The sequence below is a fragment of the Dromaius novaehollandiae genome, chromosome 10, assembly GCF_036370855.1.
Source record: "Dromaius novaehollandiae isolate bDroNov1 chromosome 10, bDroNov1.hap1, whole genome shotgun sequence".
Classification (NCBI taxonomy): Eukaryota; Metazoa; Chordata; class Aves; order Casuariiformes; family Dromaiidae; genus Dromaius; species Dromaius novaehollandiae.
The window spans coordinates 24,166,850-24,183,942 of record NC_088107.1 but is presented as its reverse complement, the minus strand read 5'-3'; the positions used below and the strand labels follow the sequence as shown (position 1 = coordinate 24,183,942).

At 40.6% G+C, this 17,093-nt stretch overlaps 1 protein-coding gene across 7 annotated transcripts in view; it reads left to right on the top strand.

The window, feature by feature from the left end:
• The window catches only part of NEO1 (neogenin 1), a 216,225-nt gene that overhangs the window by 47,767 nt on the left and 151,365 nt on the right, over positions 1 to 17,093 (top strand). The gene's annotated exons all lie outside the window — the stretch shown is intronic.

Sequence of the window (17,093 nt, the reverse complement as noted above, 5' to 3'; positions counted from 1 at the left end):
TGTAGGATCATGTAACAGATGATCTGTGTTGGCCTTTCTGTAGTGTTTTTTGTTTGCTTTTTTTAAAGTGGCTGCAGGAATACGACCAAGAGAGGCTCACTCTCAAGTGAATCGAAGGGATAAGTTATGCACTAGAAGCAACTTACGTTGTTCAGTCAAATTTTCGTTTAGCGGATTCTTAAATATCTAATGCGAGAACTTTCACAATTGCACGGAAATTGGAATAAAAGGGTTAAAAGCAAATTTCTTCTAATGATGATTTAAGAATTTGCTTTTTTAGCATTCCTGACTATCCACTGTTAGCAATTCAGGTAATCTAATATCCATGTCTGTAATCTGGCATGGTAATTTATTTGACATATAAATACTTGTATTTCCATTTTTTACAAGTTCTTTTTAAACACTTTTGCTTTCCCACTTTGATGGAATAATCTGTATCATAAATCTGTTTTTTTCCTTACAAATTTATATAACACTTGCAAAGGTAGTATTTTGAAATGCTTTTTATGTTGCCCTGACAAAAAATGTACTAATCAAACCTCCAGGGATTTAGGAGGTTAAGTGAGTAAACAAGCTAGATGAAAGCTTTTATTTGTCTTTAGGAAATGAAAAAGCAAGCTTTTTCATTAATACGCTTTCAGAAGAGACAAGAATCTGTGTAAAACTTTTAAAACTGTCTTTTAGCTCATTTTACTGTACTTTCAACCGAGATCAAATAGGGAAAATGATGATAGTTAGACGTGCTCCATTATGTTGCATCACATGGCTTATTCTCATTTAAAATCGTACGTACAACTGTACTGCTTTACAGGCAGGAGCAGAAATGTCATCGTTCACTTTGGTAGTTTAGTTCTCCCCTTTCCTTAACAGAAAGGGGAGACATTCGTATACCAACTACTCCTCTTGTGAGAGGAGGAATTGAGAATTTTGAGTGGAAAATCAGGCCTTTGACTTTCTTTTTTTTCCCCTCTTTGCTTAGAAAGTGTTAACAGCGTAGTAGGATCTGTTAGTGAAAACTATCAACTAGGTACAATAACATAACTGCAGAGTTGTAATAAAGGATTAGTGTAATTTAATTTTCATAGATCTGTTTTGAATACAAATGTTAACTGTGCAGTTGCCTTTCTGAAGTATAGCTGTTTGATTTCATATTAAAAAGCAATAAACAACAATCTAGTAATTTGCTCTACTACTTGTATGTTCAGTGCACTTGAAATCATTAAGCTGCAGTAAATAACACTTGTGGACTCCTTTTCATGATTCCAGATCATGCATGTCATGATAAAAGATCAGTTAGTCTTGCAAATATTTCTGTCACATGTGGCTTCAGGGATGAAGCAAGGTGGTTTATAACAGTGGAGCTTCTGAGATGGCTGTAGTTGAACTGTTCTTGGGATGGCTTGATTTATGTGCGGGTGCAGTCTGGAGTCCCTGGTGCGAGGCGTAGCTCCAGTGTGCTGTAGAATGTATTTGTCCTATATAGATATTCCCGACGGTGAAGGGAGTGCTAATGTAGCCAAAGCCGCATTTCCGTTTTCAAACAGAATGAAAGTCTCTAACCATTATTGATCTTGACCCAGCCAAATTGTATAAAAGGCATAAACGTTCACAGGCTCAACGTGCAGAAGTCGCAGCTGAGAGGAAGAAAAAGATGTTTGAAACTGGTGCGCTGCAGAGATGACACAAATGGAGTAACCTGCTTTCATCCACTGCTGAGAGTTGAAAAGAAATACATATTTTCAAGGAGGTGTTATCTGAAAGGGTCATGTGTTTAAACAGTAACTATTTACATGACTTACATCATCATAGATGAGTGTCTTTTTTTTATTTATAGTTCTTGGCCATAGTTACAATGTTCATTTCCATAACCCAGTGTATCCTCTGTTTTAGTACTGAAGCTGATCTAGAGATCTGATTTTAATTTCTGCACCTTCAAACATGCCTGCATTTTTACCAGTTTCAGATCTGCTATGTTTTTCTGAAATCTAGCTCAATAGTGTTCCCGTTTTTGTATTCCCCGTTGTATTTTCATATAGGCAATTTATCAATGGTATAATAAGATCTATAAATCTGGTTTAGATCAGTCATTTTTAAACGCTTGTCTTGAAAATATTTGAGGTTTGAGGAATAAGCAGGTGTTACTATGAAGAACATTGGTAGGTGTGTACAATTATGTACTTAAAAAAAAAGAAAAAGGCATGCAGTATGAGATTCAACCGTTAGCATTTGACGGTTGAAATTCACCAACATAATTTATATTGACTTTTAAATGGTTACTACTATATTATGACTGTAAATGTTCAACTTCAAAAGGTCCTTGCAAAGATTGTATCACTGGACAGAAGTTCACGTTTGCTCAATGGTGCAGTGGTACCCCACAGTCACGCAACGCTGTGAAGCGCCTGTACAAGTGGCTGATGGTGCTGTTTAAGACAGCTATAGGTATTACTATATGTATGTCAATGCTTTTACCAAGCACTATAGCAATATAAAGAGGAAGTATACCTGCTTACGATGAAAATATTGTGACTTTTTACAGTAGGGCCTAGACAGCTGCCATAGCAAAGCTGCCCTTTCCCCTATTCTGCTTGCCGAGTTAGTGTTTTCTCTGGGCAAGTGTTATGTATGGGGCAAGCTCTGCTCGCTTGTGTGAGCTGTTGATGGCAATTATGACTGTAGGCATCAATCTGCATATGGGTGTTCTTGGATATAGGGCCATGTTACGGTGGTATAGAATTCGGACGCTTTTTGCCTCTGTTCTCCATTTGAATTGAAGACAATTTTAAGAATGAACCTTGTGACTTAAATATTTTTTCTAAGGGGTGAAAACCATGCAAATTCCCAGTCTTCTGTTTGTCTAGTGTAAAATGCCATTATTTTTTCTTCTGTCATTCAGTGAATGTTGCATGCATGATTTTTTTCTCTTTCTAGAGAAATGATTTTAATTCTAATTACTGTGGCTTTTCCTCGATGACCGTCAAATGCTCTGCCCCAAGGCATTTGTCTACCTTGCTTATTAAAATGCCAGTAGGGTCTTCAAATGTGAACAGTCAGACCCTTACACTTTAACATGCTTTAAAAATAAACGTACGAAGATGGATGAGAAGGTAAAACACTGAACTCCGTCTATACAGAATCTGATGTATGCTTTTCGTACTATTCGGTTAGTATTGGTGCTCTGAAGCTGTAATGGTTAACAGGGAGAATCTCTGATACAGACTCTTGTATTTCACTACTTGGTGTAAAGATAGGTATTTCTTAAGAGTTTGCCTTTGGACTGTATATTTTTCATTTTGGGCTTCTCAAACAGCGAACAGTACCAAAACCTTACTCTAAGTAGCAAACTTACATATGTGATGCTACTGGTTATGTGTTGTTCCCTCCATTTCCCTGCTGTGGTGTTTTATCTTTGTGTCCCCCATTCCAGCTAAACTACCACTGTTTTCTGTGTCACTTGAGGGCATGTGCTGTACCTGTGTCCTTTCCATGACACTGATTATATGCCTGTCATCTGGCCGCATACCTTTCTGCTAAAAAAGTGTCTCTATTTTGAACTTTATAGTTTGTCGGCTTGCTTTTACAAGGATAGTATTGGATTCATGAAGGGTCAGCTTTATTGCAAGCTTATTTTCCTATATAATAATGAACTCTGCCAGAAAATTTGAATTTTATGGGATAGAAAAACAAGTGTAAATATATGTAGCATCTGCTCTTGACTATTCTGTGATGAGGCACTGAGTTAAAGGGGTTCTTTCTGCTCTGATCGGTGCGACTGTTCTCCTGTTTCCTGCTCCTCTTAGATGATCCGTGCTTGATTGAACATTAAAGGTGTGTGTTAAGAGTGTTCTTCTCTTTTATGAAGCACACGAGGTCCCTTTAGAAAAAGATGCTGGAAATGTTGTTCAGCAACTTTCAGTGTGGTTCTTGCTTGCGTCTTTTTTCATTATTCAGCCCTTCCTTTTTCATTTTTAAGATTCCCGTAGAAACCAGCTTCCCCTCTTGTCCTTGTCGTATCTTTCCATATACCAGTTTAAACCATTGCTCATGCCTGGAACACTCTATTTATAACAGCGTTCCCTTTTGCCTTTCCCGCTTGTCCTGCAGCCGTACTTTGTGATCACTCCGAAGCAGTACGTTGAGTAGGGGGGAGAGAGGAACAAAGAAATCCACAGCGTGCAGGAAGGTCCTTCACGGGAGTGTGACCCTTGTCTGACCTCTGTGGCATCTTTTAAGGAATCTGCTACATCCTATATGTTCTGTTGGGTAACATATAACCTGTTGGCTTCTGAGATAAAAATATTACTTTACCTGTCACATAGAGTTTTGCTGGATGTTTAGTATCTTGCCTGTGTTGCATGCACACTGGATAACATGGGGAATCTTTAAACCTTTGTTTTATTTTTTTACCCCTTTGAAAATTGTTGTTTGCTTTTACTACTACGTGTATCTGAAGAGGTAAATTATGTACTTGTGTGTACCTGTGTGGACAGAACTTCTAGGAAAGTCCATGACTTCAGGAAAAAATGCAAATTCCTTTTTGCATTAACAAATGTAGCATTGTCAGTTGTGGACATCTGGTAGTCATTTCTGTGGAAAAGTCAAAGTACTGTTGTTCACCATGATTAGCAGAAATAAATATTTTCTTTTTCTTTGGTAGGTGTTTTTACGGTGCCCTTTAGTAAATTTCTGTAGAAATGCTAAATATATCTTTTCCCAGACCAGTCTGATAAAGCAGAGAAAATGGCTACTGGAAGAATTAAATACAGATTAAAGTCTGGTCTCATGTAGTTGATGTGCTTTCTGAAGGAAGTACTGCTAATATTAAAAAAAGTGCTTGCCATTCTTTTCTTTTTCATAGTTGACAAGGGAGAATATGAAAAGAACATGCGTCATCTTTCTCAAGTCACGTTAGAGTTGTTGGCTCCAGTAGCTTTTTTTAGTAAAGTGGATCCTTGCTTAAGTAATGGCTGCTCAATCAGAAGTTATCGATATAGAAACAATCTTTCTGCTTAAGGTGGGAGCAAGAAGATTACAGGGGAATAAGAGCCACAGAAAGCATTCAAAAATGGGCTAAAATAGGAGGGGAAAAGAGCCTCCTGTGATAACTTCATATGGAAGATAATCACTTCAGCTTGTTTTGTTGGCAGAAAATAAAGAGAAATTTGACATTGGATGAAGGCCTTGTAGGGGGTAGGGTGCACGCTGGTTTTTGTAGTGCTTGCTACCCTGTTGACAAAGTCATCACCCTTGAAACAATCTTAGCTCATGTATTGAACAACTCCTCCCAAGAGATTGGTTCAGATAACTTCTGTGCCTGGATTTTATGGCAAGAGGGTTTACCTTGTTAGCATTCTGGCTTATTTCTCTCATTAACAGCAATAGAAGAAAGGCTATCATATGCGGGTATGTTTTGTCCTTTGTAATGAATAAAACACAGTACCATTTTTAAATCCTGTGCAAGCATGAGGCATGTATTGGTGAAGGAGCCTGGTTAGTTGCATGAAGATTGATAGCTCTCTGAAATCAGAGGAAAGGATTCAGTAATTTTGTCCACAAAAACTGAAAAATGTTGATTAAAATCATGGGCTAGATGAGCAGACAGGTGGATTGAGAACTGGCTGAAAGGCAGAGCTCAGAGGGTTGTGATCAGTGGTGCAAAATCTAGTTGGAGGCCTATAGCTAGCAGTGTCCCCCAGGGGCATTCCTGGGTCCGGTATTGTTCAACTTACTCATCAGTGACCTGGAGGAAGGGACAGAGCGCACCCTCAGCAAGTTGGCTGATGATCCAAAACCGGCAGGAGTGGCTGCTACCCCAGAGGGCTGTGCTGCCCTTCAGAGGGCCCTCGACAGGCTGGAGAGATGGGCAGAGGGGAACCTCGTGAAATTCACCGAAGGGAAGTGCAGGGTCCTGCACCTAGGGAGGGATAACCCCATGCCCCAGTGCAGGCTGGGAGTTGACCTGCTGGAAAGCAGCTCTGCAGGGGAGGATGCGAGTGGGGGTCCTGGTGGATGACAAGTTGACTATAAGACAGCAATGTGCCCTTGTGGCCAAGAAGGCCAATGGCATCCAGGATTGCATGAGGAAGAGCATTGCCAGCAGGTCGAGGGAGGTGATCCTCTCCTCTACTCAGTCCTGGTGAGGCAGCATCTGGAGTGCTGTGCCCACGACTGGGCTACCCAATACAAGGGAGACATGGAGCTTCTGGAGCAAGTCCAGTGAAGGGCTACCAAGATGATGAAGGGACTGGAGCATCTCATCTGAGGAACGGCTAAGAGAGTTGGGCCTGTTCAGCCTGGAGAAGAGAAGGCTGAGGGAGGATCTTAGCAATGTGTGTAAGTATCTGAAGGGAGGGCGTAAAGAGGATGGGGCCCAACTCTTTTTCAGTGTTGCCCAGTGAGAGCATGAGAAGCAACGGGCACAGACTGAAACACAGGAAGCTCCGTCTGGACATAAGGAAGAACTTTGTTCCTGTGTGGGTGACAGAGCACCAGAACAGGTTGCCCAGAGAGGTTGTGGAGTTGCCATCATTGGAGATGTTCAAATGCCATCTGGACACAATCCTTGGAAACATGTTCTAGGTGACCCTGCTTGAGCAAGAAGGGGTTTGGACTAGATGATCTCCAGAGGTCCCTTTCAACCAACCTCAGCCATTCTGTGATTCTGTGAAAATCGTTTAAGTTCTCCCTCTGAGATGATTTTGAAAAGAAACTTTGCAGTTAGGATGTTCAGGGTAGTTTCTTCATTGGCTTGAAGGAAGTTTTTAATATATGGTGTTAGATGGTTTGACTTTATTTTCCTCTGCTGATTATAAAATCAAAATCCTTTTGAAAGCATGTTCCTTTCAGAAGGCAAGAGAGGTATCTGTGGGACATACGGTTCCTAGGTTTGAATTCTGTAACACCTGAAGATTGTTTTTAAGCAATCTAAAGGAAATCCAAATTGCTGTTCTTGTCAGCTGTAAAGGATTTTTCTTTCTTCCACATCGTGAATAGAGAGTCCAACAGAACTTGTTTCTGAAGCATGTCTGGTTGAGAGTTTCTTAGATTTGAGTATAGTTTTAAGTCAGATCAACAAATAATTGCCAGGAGATAGCTTTAATTTTGTGAACAGTGTGTGTTCAAATATAACGTAATCTGAAGGCCTGGATGAGTAAAATTCTCAAATGGAATTCTTAATTTAAAAAAAAAAGTAGTAGTAGTAAAAGCTATGGCCAGCGTATTGATATTTACATGACTGGGGAAAAAAGTGACTGAGCATAAACAGATTAAGCAGATGGCAGCTTGTCCTTTCTATGTGCCTTGGAGAAAAGAATATAAAGAACTTTGGAAGCTGCAGGTGACTTATGACCAGAGCTATTTTTAGTGACTTGCAGATTTCAGCTTTAGCAATGATTTTTCAGCTTAGGTGGTTGGGCCTTACAGTTTAACTTGTGAGGAGAGCCATCAGATTGAGCTTTCGTTTTTTTGTGGTTTTAGTCTGATGTGAGGCTATTGGTTTGCCTCTTGCCTTCAAAGCTGTGATTTGAAGGTTAAGGCCTAGGTGACTTTTGTGTCATTAGAAACTTCCTTTACTTCTAATTCTTTTGTTAGCAGTTCTGTCTTGGTGACAGAAGGAGACACATAAAGACTTGTCATTTGTGCGAGTAGTTGGGCATTTAGGGGAAGATATGCAAAGCATAGGGGAAAGTACCAAAAAAAAAAAAAAAAAAAGTATTCCAGCCTTTCTTGCCTGACATACCCATGGGAGAAGCTGTAGCCCTACTCCAGAGGGTATTTTGTGAAGGTGCCCCTCCTTTGGGGTAGCGGGCTTGCTGGAGAGTGAGGGAATAAATTGAAAACACCACCACCACCACCAAGAGTGCATAAAACAGTAGAACTCTGGCCTGGACAAAAAAGAAACATATCTCCTGGGTTGGAAGCTCTTGGGGGACAAGTTGCACAAGTGTGTCACAAAAACTGGTTGTAATGAACCTTTAGGGAAAATTGCTGCAAGAGGACTTGTGTCATCTTTTTCTTCAGTTTTCCAAGCCTGATGGAGCAGTAGTTCCTCAGTAAAGGGGCATGAGATTTCTGCCTCAGCATGGCAGCTCCTGTAAGTTAGACAGCTGCTGGAGAGCCAAATTCACAAAGCTTTTGACAATTAAAAACTAGCAGTGCTGTAAATAGGAAAGCTGCTTCCATGTGTAAAAAATTTAGGTAAAAATTTCTAACTCCCTAGAGGTGTTAGAAAGCCCATACATTTACATCTGGTGCATAGTTGCATCTCCTGAAAAGTTTGGTATTTGGAATTATAGTTTGTCTGTAGATTTTGCTGCTAATCGTTATCTTTTTTTCCTTCCCATTATTTAATAATATATGAGAAGATTGTATCGCTTACAGAAAGAGTGACTGGAGTACATGCACGGATGCTTATTTTTCAGTGCTTTACTGCATGCACCCTGTGTACTATGAGGACATTTTATTCTTGATTGTATTTCCACATGCATTTTTTAATGGGCTAAATCTATTTTTTATTGTTTTCTATAATTTCCTGCCTGAAGTCTGTAAGGAAGGTCAATTAAGATTAAACCAACCAAGATTAATTTCTCATTTGCAAGCAAAAGGTAATTGGAAGTACAGTCAAAGCTGTAGAAGTATCTTTGCAAAGCACAGTGTTGTCTGAAGGGCAAGGATACCTTTGAAACTTACTGAGGACAAAATCTTGAAATAGATATTTCTTTTTTTGTTATAGTACTTCAGTGTTAATGATGAGTATCTTGACTTTTGTGTTGCAGGGTGTTGGAAAAACTGCTCAACTCTGTAATGTTAATAGAGAAAAACATGGAAAAATACTTACCTTGTTCACAACTTCATGTTTCTGGACTGGTGCCTGTTGAAAAAAAATTAGGAACAAAAAGGCAGAGCAGACTTCCTTATAACTGAAAGCTAACATCTCTGCATGTTGATAACAGTGTAGATGTATACAGGCTTTCTAGTGTTAAGATGGATTCTCTTTGCAATGGGCCATGAAGAATAATTTTCCCTAAACTATCACTTTACTGCGAATGATTGAGGGTACAAGTTTTACTGTGGTATCCTAAGCAGTTAGTATGCCCTCAGTATGGTATACTCCGTGTTGTAAGAAGGCACCTACACACAGGACTGACAACTAAGGAGAAGGGTCGAATGTTCAGGAGAACGTTCTTGAGCAAGCAGTTATCTCCCTATCTTTCTGGAGCACAGAAGAAGTTCCTTTTATCAAAGGGGGAAAGGGGTTCTGCGCACGTTGCTTCCTGATAGCACAAATAAAAGAACATCTCTCTGTTTGGGACTTCAGACCAGAGCTCCTTCACTTGTAGGCCAGAATGACTCTGAGCCACATTATTCTGCAGACGTTACTGCTAACCCACAGTGCTTGATGACATTAGGGCGAAGATGAGTCACTCTTCTTGATGAATATCTTTGTTATAATGTATTAAATCATAAAAGAGGAAATCTGCTTGTGCCGAAGGAGCAAGAAATCTAGCAAGTCTGGGAAAGTCTAGATTTATATGTGGCATCGCTACTTTTAAAATGTTACATCCACTAGGCTCCATGTCAGCCTCTGTTGGAATTATTAAAGTATCAGCACAAGTCGATATTGTGCGTTTGCAGTCATGGCTAGCTTTTACACTTTTCTCCTTTTTTCTTGGCACTTAAGTGCAACATCTTTTCTGTCTCAGAATTTATAGAGTGTACAGTCTTGTCGAAGAAAGAAATGGAAGGGAGTTCAGAGTATGCAGTTTAGAGGATTTGGCCTTGATTTTACAGTAGCAGTGAACTTCCAAACCACCGTGTAAGCGACTGGGCGTTGGAGGTGCTGAAAGAAAACCTTTGTCCATTGCTGTGTGGTGTCATCTTGTGCAGTTTAATTTGGTCAGGGCATCTATATGCTACTATGAGGGAAGAATGTCATATTAAGCACAAAATCTGTCCTTGCCTGAACATTAGTTCTGCTGTGTTATATTTAATATCATATAAAAATGCTGCTTATTGCGTAGTGCAGAATGTTTTTAATGATGTCAAGGAAAAAAATACTAAGCTAACTAATACTTATTTTTTTATTTAGAGATTAATGCATGTTACAACTTGTCTGTATAGATAATGTGCTCCTTGGCAATGAATATTTTAACAAAACCACAAAACAAGTTCATTGTGAGCTCTTTCTGGCAGCTTGAAAGATTAGTGTTTGTAACGTCTTCGATTAAAATACATTTGTCTAATTCTTGAGGACAGCTTTTATAATGATCTAGGTTAGGAAGGGCATGACATACTGTTTTTAGGATTACAAGGGTTGGTGGGAATGTTAATTAAATTCTGGTGGAAAAACCTGTAAAAGTTCAATCCTGCAGCAAGAGAGCTTGAATCTTTTATCATTGGCTTGCAATACACAAAAAGGGACATTATAATACTTGCTGCCAGTCTGCTTAAGGTCTTGTCAAATGCTTCTATTTTAAATGTCGATTTTTCAAGGGCATTATATATTTGCTCTTAAATTGCTTTGGAGTTTAATTCAAAAGGACAAATATGCCCTGCTTGATACATTCGTGTGTTGAAGAAAGAAGTAATCCCTCTTCCTCGGAGCCTTGTCTAACTCCTTCCAGCAACTGAATCCTTGTGTACTACTAGACTAAAGTCCTATACTTTTGATGGAAGATGGCTTGGTTGCCTTAACATATGATTCTATTCAGAAGAAGTGACTCCGAAGTTATACCAGTTTCATGTTTTATTTTTGGATGCCTATTGCACTGGGTCCTTTTGAACTGGACTGCTGTTTAATTCTCCTGCTCATGTGAAATTTGATATCAAAAGTCTCCTGCTTTGAGTGCAGCTGACAGTTGTTGTCAGGAATACATCGGTATCGAGTAGTTTTGGTGGCAACAGTGCATTAAAGTTGAATCTATAGCACTGATAGCTGGGAAATCTTTCGACACGTGCAGCTGTGTGCTGGTATGAGGTAATTTAGATGTCCTAAGTGGAGCTATGAGATCAGTGTTTTTGTCTGGAGTTATTTTCCTGAACATCATCATTTCTGAAAACCTTGTGTCGGGGAGTTGTTAAAGCATGAATTTTAATAATTTTAGTTTGATAGCTGAATGCTTGTGTCTTTCAAAAATTAACTGTGTAATGAAGGGAAACTTCTTCCCATTTGAACAGCCACTTTGCATTTACTGTTTGAGGAATTGCCTCACCTGAAGCTTTGTTAAAGACTTGCCAATGCAGAAAATGTGGTGCGTGTAGCAGAATGCCCAAAGGGACAAAAAACAAACAAACAAAAAAAAAACCAAAAACCCCCCAAAACCCTCCTGTAGGCACATTAGCAGTAAAAAGGCAGCCAAGGACTGTCTTAGCTCTCCCTCCTTGAAGTATACCACCTTTTGAAAATGCAGCGTTTGGAAAGAGCGGTGCAGGAGCTCTTTCTGTTTTGTCTAACCTAGTTGCTTTCAGATTCCCTGTAGCTGAAAAGCAAAGTGGTACAGTTATATTAAAACTTGCTTCTTTTGAGTTTAAAACTTCTCAGTGGTCTTTGTGGCAGCATGCTACAAGGAAAGGTTCGGGAAGATTCGTCTTAATCCTTAATCAGTAGCATGTCTCAAATGCACTTGCTGTATTGCTGCTCCTTTTTGGGTGAAAAGAATTGCATGCTTATGGTCAGCAGTCCTAATACCAAGAGAACAAGTCATCAGCTAGACTAAGTGAAGGACAAGCTAAAAAGCACTACTTTGAGACGTGTATATATAGAGAGAGATAGATATGTACACACACACATATATTTTTTTTTGATTTTTTTTTATCAGTTTGGTCTGAAGTTGATCTTGGTTGAAGCTATCTCAGATCTGTTGGTTCATTTTGAGAATTTGAGAGACGAGGTAGGAGGAGGCCTAGAAAAGCCCCAAATCCTCTAAATAGGGAGAGAAGGAGCTATAGGGAACTATAAATCAGTCAGCCTGGCTTCAGTTCAAAATTTTTCCCCCTACCACCACCATCTCCTAAGACATTCTTGAAAGGAAGTGGAGAAACATGGTCTAAAGGGACCTGATACTGAATGGCTATGAAAATGGCTGGGTAGCTGCTGAGGGAAGTAACAGTGATAATATCAAAGGCTGTTTTGTGCAGGGTTTTGTGCTTTTGTACTCTTAGTAAACTTCTATTTGATGTCTTGTCTTACCCCATCATCCAGGCTGTGAATGAATGTTTGTTAAATTTTCACATGACAGAGCTGAAAGAAGGAGGACAAGGTGAGAATTCAAAATTGGAACATTTTCTTTTGAAAGTAGAGGCAACTTCAGGAGCCAAATGAAAGTTAATATGGTTAGCCATGGGTAATCAACTAGTCAAATACTAAATAGAAAAGAACAGGCTTCATGACAGTTCCCTAGAAAAGCATCATCCAGGGATTACACTATTGAAGGGATTACAAATCAGATAGAAGTCAGTAGTGTTATGCTTCTGCACTAAACCCTAATGCCTATGCTTTGAGAAGGATGAAGAAGTTGCTGAGCCTCCAAAACATATGGAATGATACTGTACCTGTACTTAGCACTGATCTTGTTTCTGCTGGAGTACTTGCTCATGTTTTTGGCATACCACTTCCAGAAAAACATGGGCCAGCTGGAGGAGATTCAGAGACTTATCAGAGCCTGAGGAAATGCAGTCTTTTAGAGAATTGAAGGAAATAGGAATGTGAAGCCTAAGGACAAGGCTGGAAGGATTTAAGTCCTCAAATGAGTGGAATGCTGTTGGAAAGGAAAAACAGTCTATTCTCCATGCCCACAGTGGCAATAAGATAGGTTTAAAGCATGGCAGTAGTGCTTGGAAGTCCTGGTAGCAGAGGTAGTGAAGCACGGGAGCTGCCTGGCTGTAGGAACTGTTGCGTCCCTGTCACTACTGTTCAAGAGCAGTTCTGAGAAAATCATCTGCTAGGAATGAGCAAGATTTAATTGGTCCAGTCTCTGAGCAGGAAAACATGCTTGTATTGATGTTCTTAGTTGTGCTACACTGGTGTTATTCAAGCCACAAGTCATCAGAAGCTGATGTTTGTTTAACATTTGTTAAACATTTGTTAATATGCATAAAATCCTAACAGCATAAAAATGGCTCTGTTTTAACTAAACTCTTATGTGATATAGTTGCATTATAATTTACTTGGTTTATATAGTTCAGGCATTCTATTTTTGTAAAAGTTTCTTGGAGCAGGATTAACACAGATCAAGTCACTGATGAAAGATGAATACAGGGAAAGAGGAAAGACTCTCCACGAAATACAACAATTCAGTCTTTAGTAATGTGTTGTCTTTAACTGAATAATCAATAGGTTGATGGAGTGGGAGAAATGACTTGTCGATGGAAATAAGTAATTGAAGTATTGTATGCACAAAACATTTTTATGCTGAACCAAGGCTTAAATGAGGTATGAATTCGCTTGGCTAGAGTCTAGCTGTGGCTCCACCAGCGCTTCTCCAGAGGGTGCCCCAGAAACACCAAAAAACCTCTAAATTACAAAACCCTTCTTAGAATGTAGGCTGGGAAGTTCCTTGCTCTAGTTTAATTTTCTCTGTTTTAAGACAGAGATTATTTATTTATCAACTCTTTTATCCACTGCTTTCTGTCCAGCAGCATGGTAGTATCCTGAGTGCAGAGCATTCGCTGTCCCCTCTGGGTTCTTGGCAAGAGTTGTCTTCTGTCATCTCTGAAAGCTAGCTGAGAATCCGCTTTCCTTTATTCTTAAATGTCTCTATTCACTTCTATGGCGTTGTCTCTTCTTTGCATGCTCTCTCTTGATGCCCTCTGCTCCGTAGTGTCATTTCCTTGGGCATCTTGTTGCTTCGAGAACAACCTGCTCTTCCCATCAAAGGGTTTGATCTGCTCCAGTCTGCAGCAAAGGCTGGACAAGTCAAGCAGGGAGCCAGCCTCACGTTTTCAGGGGAAGATGATGTAGTAACATGTATGCAGTGCCATTGATCTTGCATGTGTATGAATTGGCTATGAAGTGCAAGACAGCGCAGGTCTCCTGACCCCTTGGCTCATTGGGATGCACCACTCTTGAGCTTGGAGGAAGTGATCCTTGAATGTTAACCAGCTTTCTTGGACTCCTCTTCCTTCTAGGGTCCTAACCCATGGGATTCTTCCAAGAAAGTCCCTGAAGAGGCCAAATTTAGCTCTCCTGAAGTTCAGCGTTGTTATGATACTTTCTGCCCTGCTTCCCCCTCGCAGGATCCTGAACTCCACCTCATGGTCACTGCAGCCAGGGCTGCCCCTAGCCTTTGCATCTCCAACCAGCCCTTCCTTGTTTGTTAGTACAAGGTCCAGCAGTGCACCTCTCCTTGTTGGCCCTCCATCACCTGTGTCAGCAAGTTATCATCAGTGCTCTCCAGGAACCTCCTGGGTTGCTTGTCCCTTGCTGTGGTGTTCCTCCAGCAGGTATCAGGATGGTTAAAGTCCCCCATGAGAACCAGGGCCTGTGATTGTGGGATTACTTCCAGCTCTCTGTGGAAGGTCTCATCGACTTCCTCTTCCTGATCAGGTGGCCTGTAGCAAGCACCCACAACAGTGTCCCCCATGTTAGTCTGCCCTTTAATCCTTACCCGTAAGCTCTCCATCCACTCCTCATCCACCCCTGGGCAGAGCTCCATACATTTCAGTTGCTTTCCTCATTTCCACCACTTTCCAGTGATTCCCCTGACCACCGCCACCACCATGGATTTCTACTGGAAAGGTCAGCGAAGAGCAGAGAAAAGCAAAACTTGGTGTGCTTGTATTTGCTCGACTAGGGGTCTGAATCTACTGAAAAGGCTGCAGGAGTTTGCAAAGGGGAAAAGAAAAAAGCTTGTGTAGAATTCCTTGTAATGGAAAATCGATGGATAGTAAGGGTGAAGCTTTAATTTTGAGAAATCTTTAGGTTTCTGGAGTGGTGGATGAAATTATAATAATAAACTTGGTACAATAACAAATCCAAAGTAACAAAAACAGTGCCTGGAGATTCTGTAGGCTTTCTTGTTTGTTTGTTTTTAAAATCCTCAGGAAAGACGTGATCTCGAGGATTTGCATGCTGACACCGCACGACTACAGTCTTGTCTGAGATTTACTGTCACTGGGGAAACTTGAGTCTTTCTATTTTTTTCCTCATCTGTGACTGAGTTTTTGGAGGTAGAAGAATGTTTGAATGCTGCAAGCTACAAAAGCATAAATTATCTGTTGTTTCTTTCCCGCCGCTGCTCCTGCCTTATCTTAAGTGCCTGCGAGCGGGGAGCCACCAGGACCCCGGGCTTTGTGCGAGAAGGCTGCAGCCCCTCTCCCAGGGAGGCGGGAGCGTCTCTTCGCAGACCAGAGTCTTCCTGTGCAATTCAGTGATAGAGGGAATCCTATCAATTTGCTAATTAAGGCTATTTTAGACAGTAAATCTGATTAGGAAAAAAACCAAGCAAACAGTTGAGGCTAAATTGCTTACAGGACAGACTCTCTTTGCAACTAAAGGTCTCCTTCATGTTTTTGCTTTTCTTCGAAGAAGCATAGGCTTCGCATTGTTCCATGATGTATGGAAACAAATCTGGTTATTGAATGTGTATGCCTACCCAAGCTGGTCTTAACGTATTTAAGCATTTAATTACTGACCTTACTGGGAAAGAGGAAATGTTTTTGCGAGGAGGAGTTTTACGGGACTGTCTGAAGGATTTAGTGTGTACGGTAGGTGCTGCAGTTTGTATCTGTGCGTGCATTTTAACCCTTTTTTTAATAATGCTTGTCACAAGCGTTACAGCTTTGCTTAAAATCCTCAGGATAATTGCTTGAGAGAGGGAACCCATCCCTGCTGTCCTGTGCGTTGCTGCCGGACGGAGCAAACGGGTTCGCAGTGGATAGGGCTGCTGCCCCGGCGCCAAGTAACAACCATGTCATCTCTGCCTTTGCGGCACGAACAGTGGAGGGCAGATTCTTCTTCTCTGTTTTATGATGTCTGAATACAGATTGCGAAGACTACTATTAAGGAAGGAGGGAGGGATGATAGCGGGGCATCACCTTTCCAGTCTCCAAGCTGTCTGTCTTGTAGGTGCCCAGTAAAAAATGGTGCTATAATGGTGCGGTTTTTGTGAGCCGAAAGCCCCTATTTCTCAGTTTCCAGAAGGCCCGTGAACACCTCTGTACAGGGGAATCCTGTCTCCATTTATACTTAATTTTAACTTCCTTTGAATAGTTCTTGAAGAACTTGTACAGTATGTTTCGAGCGTGTGATTTTTTGAAAAGTTGTTTTTAATATTTTTAAACAAGGGCGTTCTGTGAGTCTGTCACTTCACGCTGAGAGAACACGGTTAGACGCAGCGTTTGCAAAATGTTTTATTCATTAGGAATGTCATTTAGTTGTTGCCTGCCGAAAATATTTATTTTTTTTCAGGCCTTGCAGCCAGACCTTGTCTGGGTCTGACGCTGTGTTTGCAGCTAGCGCTCGTTTGAAGCATCTCCCGCTAGAGCGGCCTCCGTCAGCGGAGGCCAGAAGGGACGGTGGCTGCGCCGGGCTATTGGTGCTTTTGAAGCAAGTTGCTTTGACCTTTTAGCTTTGGTTTGCTGGTAGAAGGCTGTTTATTATTATTATTATTATTATTTTTAAGGCCCCGCTGTCTCTCAGATGGGCATATTAACAAGTTTTGCTGATTTGGAAAGCTGTTTTTCCCTGAAAGACTTTCTTCCTTCCGTTTTCTGTGCGTGATTAAGTTAAGACAAATCAAAGCAGTGTTGGCGCGTGATCCTTCTGCTTGACCAAACACACTAGAAATACAGTAATTAAAATTTGCTTCTTAATGGCAAGTAGATGTTAATTATCGATGTCTCTTGGGAATACTCAAAATGGAAAAGTAATCGTGTTTATCCTTAACCGGGATAGAAGTAAGAAATGTATTACGATCCTTGCATGATGTATTGAGCTTGGAATTGGGTTATAAATTTACTAAAAGTATACTCTTTCTCTCAAGGTCTAAATTATTCTTAATGTTTCATAATCTTGATTATACCAAACAAATGACCGCCCTGCTGCTATTGGCATCCGTACCACAAAAGGCCAAGAGTGTCCTCATGGTACCGAGTGT